At 50.9% G+C, this 15,150-nt stretch overlaps 1 protein-coding gene across 4 annotated transcripts in view; it reads right to left on the bottom strand.

The window, feature by feature from the left end:
• Positions 1-15,150, bottom strand: part of LOC119450832 (heat shock protein beta-6) — a 72,729-nt gene that overhangs the window by 48,612 nt on the left and 8,967 nt on the right. Inside the window, exon 1 of one of the 4 annotated variants that reach the window (XM_049666269.1) lies at positions 5,078-5,229. The exons of the other annotated variants lie outside the window; for them this stretch is intronic. The gene's annotated coding sequence lies outside the window, so the exon portion shown is untranslated. Of the gene's footprint in view, positions 1-5,077; positions 5,230-15,150 lie in introns of those variants that run through there. 4 annotated transcript variants of the gene reach the window in all.

Here is a 15,150-nt window from a genome sequence, read left to right as displayed (position 1 = left end):
TGGAGCGCACGGCCAAATTAAAAAAGAATACCCCATGTGAGTATTCACGCGATTCTTGCTGAATGAGGGAAGCCTGCGTTCTGGTAACAGCACTGTGATTATTGCGATGGTTTAATCTACGGGTATGTATACCGCACGAATTTTACCATTGGCTGAGGAAAGCGTTACCGCATGCAGGTGGAAATAGCTGTACGGTTACGTGGGGCCAAACGAGAAGAAGAATCTCACCACACACCCGATCAGAATGCATCGTGCAAGGCCAAAGCGACACACTCGCGGTGTCGCATTATACAAAACTCGCGAGTCTTACTTTTTGCAGGCAAATGAAGCTTTACGCACCTGACAAAACAACGTGTTGCGTCCACTTCCCTTCTGCTTAACCTCCCGTACTGTGTTGAGTCTACTTAGTCCCCACTACTATGCCATATACGACACATATCTCGAGATAAAACAACACCTGCCCTGCAGCACACTCGCAGTACGTGTGCAGAAGTTGTGCACCTTGTTTGTTCATCATGGTGAGCTGCTTGCATGCCCGCTATTGAGGGCAAGCACGTACGTGCATGCGTATGTTGACTGCCTCCTTCAAGTCGAGCCACTAGCTCCGAACGACCGGTCGAGTTTATCCTGAAGAAAGTCCTACCGCGGCGTGCTTGACGATCACACATGCCTTCGCCAGTTGAATCAAAGTACTGACCAAGCTGTTGAAGAACAAAGGCCGGTGCATCTCTCAAATCTTGGTTACAAACGGCCTGCACGTTGCATCAGCATGCTGCCGTCGCGTCGGTAAATGTAAAATGTGTTGTTGCTACACGTGAGAAAATACGCGCGCAGTTGAGCAGGACGATGAGAAGCTACTTCAACAACACAAGCGGCAAAAGGGAAAAAAAGAAAGGACGGCCGTCGCGAGAGACTGCTTGGTCAAACGCTATCATGCTCTGCGTAGAGGCGAGAAGCGGCGGGAGCGTATGTGTCTCGCCCGTCAAGTTTAGTTGAAGTGGCGGCCGCCAGAGGGGTCACTTACTGGAAAAAGGTCCATTGTGATCACGTGGTGCGGACCGAATAGCTATCGGTTCCTTTCCTACACTTTCTGTGTCCTCTGTCACAGCTATCATCACGTTTACTTGGCATAGGAAAGTCGCCAAATTAAAAAAAAAAAAAAACTCATATGTCTCCTGACCCCATAACGATCTTGCGCCTCAAGTGTGAAGTGTTAGCCACTGAACAAACCAAGCACCCTTTATACACCCGTGTGGGTGTTATAGTGTGTGCGTGTACAATCAGTGCACACACACAGAGCCAATATGAAAGTGAGCATGAGTCTTGTTGTGGAGCGCGTATGTACGATCCTCGCCCACTGCTATTTTTTTGCATAGTTTTCGTGTTCGGGTCTGGCTTCGATTAAAATTATTAATCATCATCATTTATTAATATTGGTAGGAACAGCGTAGTAGTAGTAGTATTAAGTTACTGGAGAATTTGGCGCCTTTATTGGCGCCGGCTGCCTTTCGTGGCACGGCCAACACACACACACAAAATAAAAATCAATTACATCTCAGTAAGTACTGACAGCGAACTGCATGCACAGCATATGAAGCACGAAAATTCCCCCAAGTTCCGCACAGGAGTAAAGGAAGGCACAAGAACACTATTGTGTATATAGTAGTCATATAAACACGCATGGTTCCGTATAAACTTTAAGCGAAAGTACACCAGGAGAATACGAGAGTACGCACGGAAGTCGGCAATTTTGCGGACGTGACATCTTGACATACGCAGACCCTCCTTTTGTATAACCCTTTAACGTGCGCTCAAAATGTCGGTTACACGAACGTTAAAGCGTTCGGCTCCCATCGTAAGCGGCCACTGCGGCCTGGCAATGCGAACCTCGTCCTCAGCGGCGGCAGAAACGCCCCGCATACCGTCGCTGATCCACAGCAGCGACTCTAAATCGAGCAGGGCGTTACACACGCCGACCTACGCCCGCCTTCAAAGGACCGAACAGAAAGGAGTTCGAAAAAAAAAAAACGTAGAAATTATGCACTACGAAACCGCGAACAGAGCGGAGGAATATATCCCAAAAAGGAAAAAAGAAAAGCTCGAGTCACGCGCTCACCCAAGTTCTCCCACGCGCGTGAGTGGACGTAAGGGACCTTTCCCGTCTGGCCTACATTTTACCTCAATCTCCCTAATCGATCGCCGTTCGACACGTTCTAAAAATTTCAGCTCCGCAGGCGCGGCTCCCCCACTTTTTTTTTTTTTTTCAACACTTCGGCGGCAGCCCGAAGGGGTGACGCCGACTCCACATGCCACAATGGCTCCGTCCCATCTAGAGAATGTCACGACGACGCGGGCTGAGCGGCGCAGCTGCAACGTACAAGCGAGCGAAAGTATACTCGCATAACAAGACCGCGGGTCTCGTCAGCCGTTAAGTTTGGCAACAGAGGCTGAAGGACAAGCGCTATACGAACATGCGGAAAGTATGTCCGAAGCGATCGCCTACGGGAGGAGCTGTCAGTCAGTCAGTCACGCTTTCAGCTGAAAGAAAGGCCCGCCTTCGTTTCACACGTCGGCGAAGTATAGGGAGACCAAACGAGAAAGAAATAGTTGGCACTGGCGACACGGCCACGGAAAACTGCCGAGAAGCGCTGGCACAGCAATTACTTTAGCGCCAGCGAAAGGTCGCGCAACGCGAAGAGAGACTGGGCAGCCAGCAGCACACATTCGGGTTGCCTTCGTTGACAATATGCGGCCGTTCGAGGAGCAACACGCCGCGCCCGCCGTCACGCAGGAAGACACGCGATCCGCTCCAAAATAAACTGACTCGCTGCAGGACGTCAAGGATCGCGGGTGTCCGGGATGGTGGGTGGGGGGGGGATTCGGCCGTCACCGCGCGTGCAGTTAACATGCGCGCCGCTTTGCAAGCGCAGCCCGCGAGGCCGGGATGCGCAGGCGGGAGAGCGCAAACATCGCAGCCGACACGCGGGCGACACCGCGGACGCCTCGAAGGCCTTCAATTGATTCCTGAAATCACCCGCCGTTCGCCGAGTGTTGGACTAATTCGTTGCTGTAAGCCACGCTCTGGCCATTCTTGGTGCTGACCCGTGTCGTTCCCACCACACCCCAACACCTCTTTCTCCCCGTACAATGTATCGCTATAGCCTGTCGGGTCCTCGCATCGCACTACAGAGACTGTTACAAGCGCCGTGCATTGCGGTCCACTGTTAAAGGAAACACTCTAACGTGCGCCTCTCGTTTCGTTGACACTCTGTAGCCACAAGTGCCGGCCGAACCGATATGTGAATGCACCGCGCGCACGGTTGCAAGAAAGATGCCAACCAAGTCGTCCTGCGGCAACTTGTAAAAGCCGGACGTTCCTACACATGCCGGGGGGTCTACATTCATGCGCTCTCTTTAACGGTGTATACCCACGTAATTCTGTTCTTCCATTCTTTCCAACAAGAATCGATCTTTGCCCAAAGTGGTGATTTGGGCCAGTTGGTTATGCATTTCGAAATGGTCCTCGCGCTAGAATACGCAGGCAACGAAAGGTGATTGAGGGGGGAGGGGAGGGGTGCACAGGACACACGAAGCGCCGCGAGTGTCCTGTACTACCCCCCCTCATTTTGCTGCCCACGTCTTCCAGCGCAAGAACCATTTCGCTCTACTATAACCGCCACCTTGTTCCCCACAGAACTATGCAGGATACAACCGAAGTCGAATCTTCGCCGCGAGACACAGCTTCCAAGACACGACTACGCACCGCCACTTCGCACACGGAACCCGTAAATAGCTACAGTAAAAGCTCGATGATACGAATCTCACGGGGTCACGAAAAATGTTCGTATTAGCCGTGATCGTATCATCGAGCTTTTACTGTATTTTTATTCCTCCCCCTCTTCTGTTCTTTATGTCCTCTTACGCCTTGCCCGCCGCTGGTCACGGTTCAGCTGACAGCAGCCCGTCGAAGTTCGCTCATAGGGATTTCATGTTCATATATTGACAATCAACTTAAGGGAGAAAAAAGTATCTCGCCTGCAGAGTCGAGCACCTACGGCGCGAGACAGGGCCGGGATGTCGTAGCGATTCTATTCCAATGCTTTTTGCCTTTCCTGCTCTTCGGCAGTGAGAGCACGCCCGTCGCGAACGATGGGCGATATTAAATGGAATAGAATCGAGCGATAGTAATCCGCACATCACAACGACCCAGGACTCGGCTGGTGGTATAAGGCGGTCCACACCAATGTCCCTCCCATTCTCAGTTCGCGCCGCATACACCATTGGCATCGACATTTAGCACGGAAAAACAGCTTCACCGAGCCGCCCTGCCCCGACGACGATACTTTCGCGCTGCGTCCATCCAACACTCACTCAGAGGTAAATGATGACGCAGTTACCCGTGCCCGAGGCATTGGTCTTTGAGAATAACGGAGGAAAATTTTCCGAACTTGCCGTGGAGAACAGTAAGAGACAGGCCTGTTGGTGGCCACAAACGTAAGGAACACACGGAATGAGAAGACATTACCTTTTAGGGAAAAACATTTCTATCGGGCCTCGTGGTTTTGTTAATGCGAACCACGGATCCGAAGTGCGAATAATAAACGCAGCAGAAAGGTCAAAATAACGAGCTCGGGGGGCGTGAGCCACCACCCTGATTGAAAAGACATGCTCGCAACATCCATCTACACAACAGCTAGTACAGTTAGAAAGGGGAGAGAGCACGTTACAGGCGGCACTGCGTAGAAAAGTACAGGATGCTCGGCGAGTTGGTTGGTACTTCGATACCGACGAAGAACATCGCGATGCACAAAGGGCAAGAAGGGATCACGTACGACACGAGCGCATGCTTCGTGACCAGGAAGGTAGCCGCGACGTCTGGCCGAGACATTAGAAGCTTTATGTATATGACGCGTATTACCTAACGGCAAGTTAGGTTATACGTTCGACAAAACGAAGCTGGTACGAGGCAAGCCGTATTACCGTTATCATCCGATACAGAAACGCCTATTAAAACTCTCTATTAGTTGGACGCGTCAAATCCGGGGGCAAGATAGAAAAGTCAGAGTTCCCGTCATACCTTCGGCGAACACGCGACGACTCCGTAGCAAGATGCGTCCCCGTATCACTGGAACACTCCGCTCGGAACGAACTCCACGCAGAGATCGACAGACGCGTCTGCTCCAGCCGGGACCGAAATACGGGCTTCTCCGGACCGCTTGCCGCGCGGAAAAGTCGGCCACTCATTCAAACCCACGCGTACGTAAACGTCGAGGTCGACAGAGGCAGCGAGACACGAGTGCGTACGCGCCACCACCCATGCCGACGCGGCCCAGTCAGTGCCCACGCACAAAAGAGGCCACACGCCAGGGCTTCGAGTAGGCGGTATCGTACCACGTGGTTTTTAAAAAAATTAAGAGAAAGGAAAAACACAGACGCGGTGAGAGAAAACAAGGAGAGCGAGCCGCGACCTTCTCTCGTCGCCGCGCAAGGAACACCAGAAGCGGGAGAGGAAATTCCGGCCCGGCTTCGTTTGAATTCAGCAATACGTACGCACACACACACTCGCCAACGCGCCACGCGCGCCTGTCCATATATGGCGCTCGACCTGGGCGCGCGCGCCCACACCTGGATCGACGTACGTCCAGACGGTGGTGCAGGGTTGGCCGATTCCGCCGGCGCGGCACTCCATTCACCGCCGCGAAAGAAAGGGACGGCAATCGTGCCCGGGCCTTAAAAAAAAAAGAAAAAAAAAACAAACTAGGGATGTCTATACGTAGCAGCTACACAAAAATACTATACGTATACAACAGCCTCAGAGAAAGAAGAAAACCCTTCCCCGGCAAAAGTGGTGCGCGCAGGGACACTTCGAGCGCGCAGCCGACAAAGAGACGCCCATTCTGGTCGCCGGGGAAGACACTGCATGCATGGCTGGGACAATCCGGAGACGGAAATATCGCGCGCCGACGGTGTCGCAGACGCCGACTTCAAGCGGGCCTGCCGCCGCAGCGCACCTTCTCGGCACGAGGCAGTCACGACGGGGATGATGACCTCGACGAACGGCCACACGGCGTCCAGACAGTGCTCCGCAGTGTACGCACAAGCAGGGCGACGGTGTTCCTGCTCGTCAACGAACTGAACACAAATGCCGGGCTCAGCTGATATTTCACTCCACACTTAGGCGGACCTAGCACGACACACACAAAAATAAAAACAAAAATGAACAATATGCTGCAGAAGGACTTATTGGGCAAGTTGGTGTTTCCATAACGACATATTGTATCGCGAAGGCACAATTACAAAGAAGATCCATAGACATACGTCACAAGAGCTCGTCAAGTGTATCTGTGTCTTCTTTTCAATTGTGCCTTCGCGCTCCAACATGTCGTTAAAGAATTCACACACCGACATGAAACAGACAAGCACAAGCACTCGCCCTTTTGTCTATTATGTTTGTGCTAACTTCTCTTAGTGACCCACCGTGGTTGCTCAGTGGCTATGGTGTTGGGCTGCTGAGCAGGAGGTCGCGGGATCGAATCTCGGCCACGGCGGCCGCATTTCGATGTGGGCGAAATTTAGGTGCACGTTAAAGAACCCCAGGTGGTCTAAATTATTCCGGAGTCCCCCACTACGGCGTGCCTCATAACTGCAGATCGTGGTTTTGGCACGTAAAACCCCATAGAGAGTCCAATTAAATAATAACTTCTCTTAGTGCATGAAGAGATGTCGGCCGAAGCTCGCGTCCGCTGCCAAGTATACTTACACGGAAGTCGCTTCCGAAACACAGAAAACAAGGCTTGATTTTCCGACTTCTTCGCAATTTCCTCTTAAGAACAACTATAGCGTAAGAGCTTTTTCTGAACCCTAGAACCTTTGCAAGAGGGCTCGACAGAAAAGAAAAAAAAAAAAAAAGAACAAGCGTTAACCGGCCGCCAAGTGGCTTCGAAACATTTAAACTATATAGGTCACGTTGCGGTCAGCGAGATGTGCTAACGTGAAAGCATTCCTCGGAATAGCAGCGAAATCAGAGATTCCCGGCGGAGGCTCGAATGAATCTCGACGTGACGAATTCGACTCGAAATACATTACAGCATTATTCGGGCCCTCGTAACAATTGCCGTCGGCACCTCGATGGCAGTGTGTGCAGAGCGCCAGTAATCCAAGCTCCTTTTAATTGGCCTCCGACAGAGGTGACGCAGCCTGTCTTTCTCCTTTTATTCTCTTATGTCGCCGAACAATCGCGCACGTTGCTGGGCCGCACAGTGGGCTATAATAATACAGACGCGTCACTCATCGCTGTGTGCACATCGAGAACGGCGTGCGCCGAACTGAGGGCAACAAAGCAACGGAGGACAAAGTACGGCGCTGTCTGACAGGCCTCGAGAGTCGGTAGCGGCGGTGAGCACAAAAAACAATCGGCGATGCTTGCGGGGCCAGCCTCGCGACACAATGCCGATCGCTACAAGTGAGAGTCACATTCCACAGCGACATCTACAAGGGCACAAATAATTAAACTGCGGGGTTTAATTAACGTCCCGAAACTGCACGATTGGTTATCGCGAGGGACGCCGTAGTGTAGCTCTCTGGATTGATTTTTTGACCACCTGCATGGGCTTCTTTTCGCGTGCACCCAAAGCGCGGTATACACAAGAGACGTTTGTTTTCCAATCTGCCCCCCGGGCTTTCCGAACTCTCGTTCGTTCTAAACGAAATCCCGCTCGTAGTAAGCGGTAAATGAAACATGTGCATTTCGCAACTCTTATGACACTATGATGTCGGCCGCGTGCCGGAGACGACTTATACTAATGCCTATCCCAGTTGTGACCCTGTAAGGCAGCCGACATTGAGTGAGGATAGATGTGGGAATGAAGGTACTATGCGCACTGTACTTTACACACAGCCCACCATCGTATTGTGCGGTTGCCGAAACCGGGAATCCAACCCCTGACCTCACGCGCGCGGCCACGGAACGTCATAGCCACCGCCGCGGCAAGAGCTTCATTCGCATACATCAAATGGGCATTCGACATTAACTACACAATCAATTTACAGAGGGCTAAAGTCATGTCTCTCAAAGGTTTATTTTCATTCAATAGGCGGAAAAGAATCGATTCGGCATTTGCTTTATCATTCATTCAATTATTTAATTATTTGCGCCGGTGAATCGGTGCGAAGTTGCAGGTTTCGGGATAATTTTCGTATGTGGTAATGTGAACGCATGCTCAAATTAAAGAGCCGTTACACTTGAATCAACGCTCAGTCGACTTGTACTAATTGTGATGCAGTCTTTTTTTTTTTTTTTTTTGAACAAGGAGAAGAAGCAGAAGAACTAAGAACATTTCAAGAAATCACTTATCATAACTAACTATGTAAGACCTATCCAGCGGCAGATAAACAGTTCAGCATAAAAGAGGAACTCGTGTGGAGAAAACCGGGGTGTTTCCAAACCCTCAACTGTATAGAGTAAATGGCATCCGGAAGTACTATAGATGTACGCACTACAATAGCATTGCAGATCTAGTTCACATCGTCCGGACTTGCCCTTCCTATCGAATCCTGGGAGACCTTATTACTCAACCACGAAGCAGAAGAGCAACGCAAGGTCATCGGTCTCGCCCTCACCGCCCCCAATTGATTCCGGCAAACAGTTAGGGGGATGAATGGGGGCTGAGGCTTCTCCGCCGTCATTTTTGACGGGTACAAATAAAAGTTATGTCTCTCTCTCTTTAAGGCTCAACACTTATCTGGGGCTAGAAGGCCGATGGCTAGTAAGGGAAACGAAGCCTAAAGTCCCTATATAATAAAAGTACCGCCATCCTTTGATAAACGCCGCTTCTCTCTCTCCCGTATCTCCGATTGGACGATGATAGCGCGCGCTTTTCACTTCTTTATATTTTCTTTTTTTCCGCCTCAGAGCCATGTTGAAAGTCCTCTGCGCAGCCGCAGTCGCCGGCGGCGGCGACGGCGCGCGCCCGGCCTGAAAGCTTCAACGTGGACTTTCTAGGTGCGCCGCAGTCTACTTGGCTTTCGCAAGCAAAAAGTAAAGAAAAAAGCAAGCGCTTTAGGAGAGGAGGCGGCAAAGGAAAGAGTAGATGGCGGTACTTTTCTTATATAGGGACTTTAACGAAGCCTACACCGCAGCGCCGCCCCGTATACGTCAATGTGACATCATACATTTCTAAGCATTTCCATGGGTCCTGGGTCGTTTTTGCTCGTTCTTCAATGCTAGCATACGTCCAGTGCAGGATGCAGGTTGTAAGCAATGTGCGGCACTTGCGCATGCGCGCACACGCCGTTCCGCCTGAGCTGAGCCAACGCCTCCTAAACAGCACGAGGCCTGCTACCTTGGCCCGACCGTCATAGAATCTAATGGGGATGGCTCCTTAGTAAGCCGCGGCTATTTTGACGTCACCGCTTTCGTCACGCCGGGCTTGGCCATGGAAATTGCGGTCGAAGTAGCATGACGTCATAAAGCAGATTGCACAGGCCTGCTTGCTATCTAGGAGCGGGCGTTGGCCGAGCGCCGTACCAAAATAGAATACGATAACGGTTGCACGGCATCTCGTTAACGGTAATCTCGGACTCAAATGTGTAGGGGCCGTATTTTCTAAGCAGCCGTTTCATTTCCCATTCTTTCGGCCCTTCGTAATTGGCTCGATCGGAGCCAATGACAATGCTTGACCGCATAAAACGACGTTTTGTTGAGAAAGTAACTGGAACGCCAATGCATTTCTCCGAAAGTTGGGGAATTAATATCTCGAAACTGGCGTCATCCTGTAAATTCGTTCCAAGTGGATCCGCCTTGCAAACCCCATGGCTAGAATTTGTAGAATGCAATATAGGACATAAGGTAATTAGTTAAAAACGTAATTAGTGAATTAATTAGTCGATTATGTATTTCAATTCTTGGAGTGCAAGTAATGCCCGCCTCTTCGAGTAGACCAGCTCGTGAACTAAATTGTGCTATCAGCCAGAGGCGACCTGTGAAAATTTTTGAAAGTGTTCGCTTAAACACCCGGCATTTCTCCCACACGATGGGAAGAAGCGAAGCGCGGCTTGTGCATCGTCAACGACGCGGTGAGCATAAAGAAGGGCGAAGACGGACGGACCGAAAACGAGAGAGAAACGGATGCGCGCGCGCCCCGTGGTTAGAGTGTACTCCGTGGTTAAGGATGGGGGAAAACGAGGAACCGGTATGTGGGCGGCGGAAAGGTGGCCGCGAGACCGGCGGCCGGTTGGTTGGTTCGCGCGGACCAGACGAGACTCGTTGACACGGCACGACGGCGGCGCTCTTTAAAGACGAGAGAAGGCAGCACCCTCTGCTCTCGAGTCCATGCAGACCAGGAACCGTCTCGCGTTTTCGCAAGCTAGTCTGCGTGCCACTTACCGGTGCATTGAGACGGCGTGCACCACGCTGCTGCCGAAAGGCGCGTATACGGCATCAGAAAAGGCGACAGACGTCCGCATGTATGCCGTACATAAGCGCGCACGATTAAGGCGAGGAGAGCCTGTCTCATTCTTCAGTCGACCTTCGTAATCTTCGAGCGAAAACGCGTCGACTGACTGTACAAAAACGATTATCGTCAACATACCCCCCGTAAGCAAATTAAGATGGATGCCTGGGCGAATTAAGATGGACGACTAAGCGAATTGAGTGAATGACTAAGCAATTTAAGTCGATGACTAAGCGAATTAAGGTGGCTAATTAGCATGGCTAATTAATACATTGGCACTTGGGCTTTCGCCTTAATGTCGTCTTTGGCATAATATAAGAGACCCTGCATGTGGATTTTTTATTCTCAAAGCAATGACATTAAAGGGTGCTTGGTGGGGTATATATACCGGGGGATGGTGGAATAGACGAGAATAAACTCCGTGCTAAGCGCTTACTTCAAAAAAAAAAAAAATGGTGGATTTTACGCACTTCATCACAATCTGATTACGAGACAAGTGGGGGACCCCGGATAATTCTGACCGCCTGGGTTTCCTTAACGTGCACCTAAACATAAGGACGCGATCATTTCTTGCGTTTCGCCCCCGTCTAAATGCAGCGTTGTCGTAGCCGGGTTCGAACCCGCAACCCAGAGCTTATCAGCGCGACGCCATATACCACAAGGGTAGCGCTTGTTTGTCTGAGCTGTCGAGGCGCATTGTTTCGTACGAGTATGCAAGCGCCGCTTCTCGACTACGCATTTTCAAAGCGTGCGTTATCTCACGGGTCAATCGTGTTTCTTACGGCTCTATAACGGGGGCGCTGCAGCAGACAAGCTGACACGTGATATATACATTATTCCGAGTTCAAATATAGATCCTGTGCATGCTGCACGCGCGAGGGTAAAGTAAAGAATGCATGTGCCAGGCAAATGTATGCGTAGATGTAATATTTGGCCGAGGAGATAAGGAGTGCAACCAATACCGTCGTGAATCAGAAGCCGCATTCACACAGCGCGGCTCCTTCTCAAGTGCTATTTGCAATTATTTGGCCGTCTTCGCTAAACAGCATGGCACAACATTATGCTTGGCTGCCGCCTTCTCTAACGTACCGTAAGTGTGAACACGGGCCCAGAAAGATTAGCGTTTGAATCCTCGACCTCAAGGCAGACATTCGTAGACCGCAGACGAGGCAGCACAATCGCTGCAAAAGAACAGAGCACAGCGCGAAATTCTTCCCACACTCCGTAGGTCCGCGTTTCCCAAGACGCTGACGAAGCGAGACAACCGAACGCCGCCTTCCGATGGCCGCAGGCCCAGCAGCCGAAACTGCAGTATATGCTAGCCCGGATTATGATTTTTTTTTTCTCGTCTTCCTCTTGCGGGGAAGGCAGCCCCTCGTGAACAAATCGACCAAGAAAGCATCGATCGCGGTGTTGTCGTCTATATGCGCACCGCTACAAGGCGCGTCCCGTTGCCAGGGGTGAACAGCAGGGTTAACGACTGGAGCGTTTATCGAAACGGTGCACGTGGCTGAGAACTGCGGCCGTACGGCAGCGCACCCTACAGAAAACACCGGGTCCACCCGCAACTCGGGAAGAGTATATAGATCGGTCTCGCACCGCCGCTAAAGCGCACGTGCTTGGGCTGCGCGAGCACATCCTTGACCCCGGCGCTTTTCTTCTGTCAGCACGAAGGACTCTCTGCCAGTGATGTTCAGTTTCCTCATCTAAATCCTTGACGTCCTGAACTGCTTCTATTGGCGCGCGTTCCGTTGCGTATATACTGCGCAGCATGCAGCCGGTTAAATGCCCTGCGCATTACACACGTCGTGCTAATAACTTACGCAAAGCTCCCTCCGAGGCTACCCACACGCTGTAGCCACGCCGAGGGTTTCATCGTACGACTGCGTTTGATGGCGTTTTATAAAGTTAAAATTTATTAACTTCTGGGGTTGTACGAGCCAAAACCACGATCTGATATGAGGCACGCCGTAGTGGAGGACACCGGATTAATTGTGGTCGCCTGGGGTCCAACGTTCGCCCAAATCTAACCGCACGAGTGCAGCGGCAACATCGAAATGCGGCCGCGGGGCCGGTATCGAACGTTTCATCGCGTGAGACACCATCGTGAAAACTTCTCATGCGTTATAACGGAAATTTGGGCACGTTAGTTTTGCATATCTATGTAACATGCGCGAAAACGACGGAAACACACATATAAACTGACACACACAAAGCGCCCATGTGTTGTTCTCACGAGTTAACTTCAGTATTGTGACGAACCAACCGGCAGAAGAATAAATACGAGAACGTGTAGAATCGTCGCTCGCCAAGCCATGTGCCTCCGGCCACATAACAGCCACACAGTGAGCTAAGCTTCACTTACGCCGACCTTTGAGGCAGCAGTTCGCCGAGAAGTCGGCGTATGCCAAAAAGCTTCGCAAGCGTGAAGGCACTCCCCACGATGCATGCAAACCCTTCAAAGCGACGCTGCACACCAGGACGGGTGCCTGGTTTGTAACGGTATCCCCCTTCCCCTTTCCACTTCCATTCTTTCCGCTCTTCGTCTAACTCGGAGGCCACCGCGATCAGCCACTCAACGCAAAGGGTGATCAACAAAGAACAACAAAAAAGAAATGGGATCGTTACAAAACACCGATTCAGGGCCTATATTTTGTAACGATCGATCTCATTTCTATTTTCATTATTCTCACCATCTGTCCACTGGCTCGGACACCGCCGTCATCGCCAGGTATACATGTAACTGGGTGGGACGTATAAGAAGAACGGAAACGGAACGGATCGTTAGAAAAATTAAATGGATCGTTACGAAATACGGCCCCCGGAGCACGACACATTCTTTTTTCATGCAAAAGTCGATTGGTTACACAGGCGGTTGGCGGGTCCGTCGCGAACCGGGATAAAGGAAACGGGAAGGCACGCGCAGCGGATGTTCATTTAGCAAAGTTATACATTCTCTCGAGCACGCACGTAAACGGAACAAAACGTGCAGCGCGTGATGTGCGGAAGGGGATGCGTATACACCGCCAAAGTGAGAGACCCTTTTGTGTACAACTGTCGGTGCCCTTGGCACTTTTACTCAAGGTCAGATCTGCCATCATTCATCTCAATACAGCATACGCTCGAGAGCACGACCCACGAAAAATACTATCGTTTCAGAGAGACCATACACGGCCGACCTCAAATGATCTCGCAGCATGGCATTATGTCGCGAAAAAGAATTGTAATTTCGGCACACAGTCAGGACTTTTGATGAATTTTGGAAGTGTATCCACTGCGCATTTTGATTCGAAGGCAGCCTCACTCATACGGCTGTAACACCGTTTCTTTTTCTTTTTTTTTTCTACTCCCGTGTTCTGAAAGCTTTTATAAGCTGGGCAATGCAGAGCAAACTTATACGCTAATTACACGGGTATACATGATAACTTATATATGGCAAACGTGACCTTCGATTACAACATGCTGCATAGCGTAAACTTACACGAAAAACACAACAGTACTGATATGTACGCAGTTACTATGCAGTTAACGTAACAAATGTGAAAGGGCGCGTGACCCATCATAACTGCGGTATAGGTCGTAACAAAGGTTCAGCGTAACCGCGGTCAGCCTTTCTTGTTGATCTCAAGGCACGAAATGAATCTTTTCACCATCGCATCTCCAATCAAGTCCCACCCGGCCATCAACGCACTCAAATACGTTATCGTGCAATTAATAACGCGACTATAGGTTCGTCGTTTCCTGTAAGTGAGCGTTACACTCGATCGCCAGTCCCAGCATAACGCCCCAGCAGTACAATGACCGGATGGACGGCGCATTGCCAAAAGCTTAGTTTTTGCCCCATAGTATTTTGCAAAGCGGCTAAGAGCACGAATTCGAAGGATCAGGAGGATGCCAATGCACGAGGAACAAAACGCCAGAAGAAGAAGCTATTTGTTGTATACAAAGAGGCGCAGTTTGCTAAGTATTTTAGTGAATCGGGGAGAATTGCGGCGAAAGCGTTTTGGCAGCCGTGCCTTCGTCAATTATGTGTAGGAGGCATGGCTATACGAATGCTAATTATCCCTGCACTGCCGCTCTCGCAACACCAGGCTTTGTTGGTTGGGTTTGAGCGAACGTAGACGTCAATCATCCAATCCACTTCTACACGATCGAAACACGGCTGAGCAAGTAAACTGTAAGTGCATATCTGAGCAGGCATCAGTTTTACGCACTGAGATTTGCTGCTCGGTAGTTTTGCCACAGAAGGAACACCGACAGCTTGTAAGGAGCAAACGGCGTATAAAGGAGGGCATGACGAAGCCAGGTCATTCACGTCACCCGTGCTAGAGAACTGCAGATCGCGCTGCCTCATTCACCCGAATGGCCCAGGAGTCCGGCGTCCGGTTCAACGTTGCAAATCGGGCTGGGAGGGAAACGTCTCGACTTCCGCAGAGGTCTAGGGAGCCTACATACAAGCGCCGGCGCTTGCATGTAGGCTCCCTGCAGCGTATTTTGCAGAAGTCATGCAACGAGCGCCACACGTGGCTGGTTCGCGGATCGACTCCCCGGAAGGGGACGAAAGGGACGCGTGGCAAAGACGTACAGCCTCCCGCATTTTTGCGCCTTTAATCAGCGAGACCGGCAGAGGTACTCAAGTGCACCAAGCACTCTCCCGTGCAAGAGCCGTCTAATGCGATGCTCCCTTCAGGACGACGTA

Source organism: Dermacentor silvarum, chromosome 4, assembly GCF_013339745.2.
Source record: "Dermacentor silvarum isolate Dsil-2018 chromosome 4, BIME_Dsil_1.4, whole genome shotgun sequence".
Classification (NCBI taxonomy): domain Eukaryota; kingdom Metazoa; phylum Arthropoda; class Arachnida; order Ixodida; family Ixodidae; genus Dermacentor; species Dermacentor silvarum.
The sequence above is the reverse complement of the archived record's forward strand: the minus strand, read 5'-3'. Positions and strand labels throughout refer to the sequence as shown.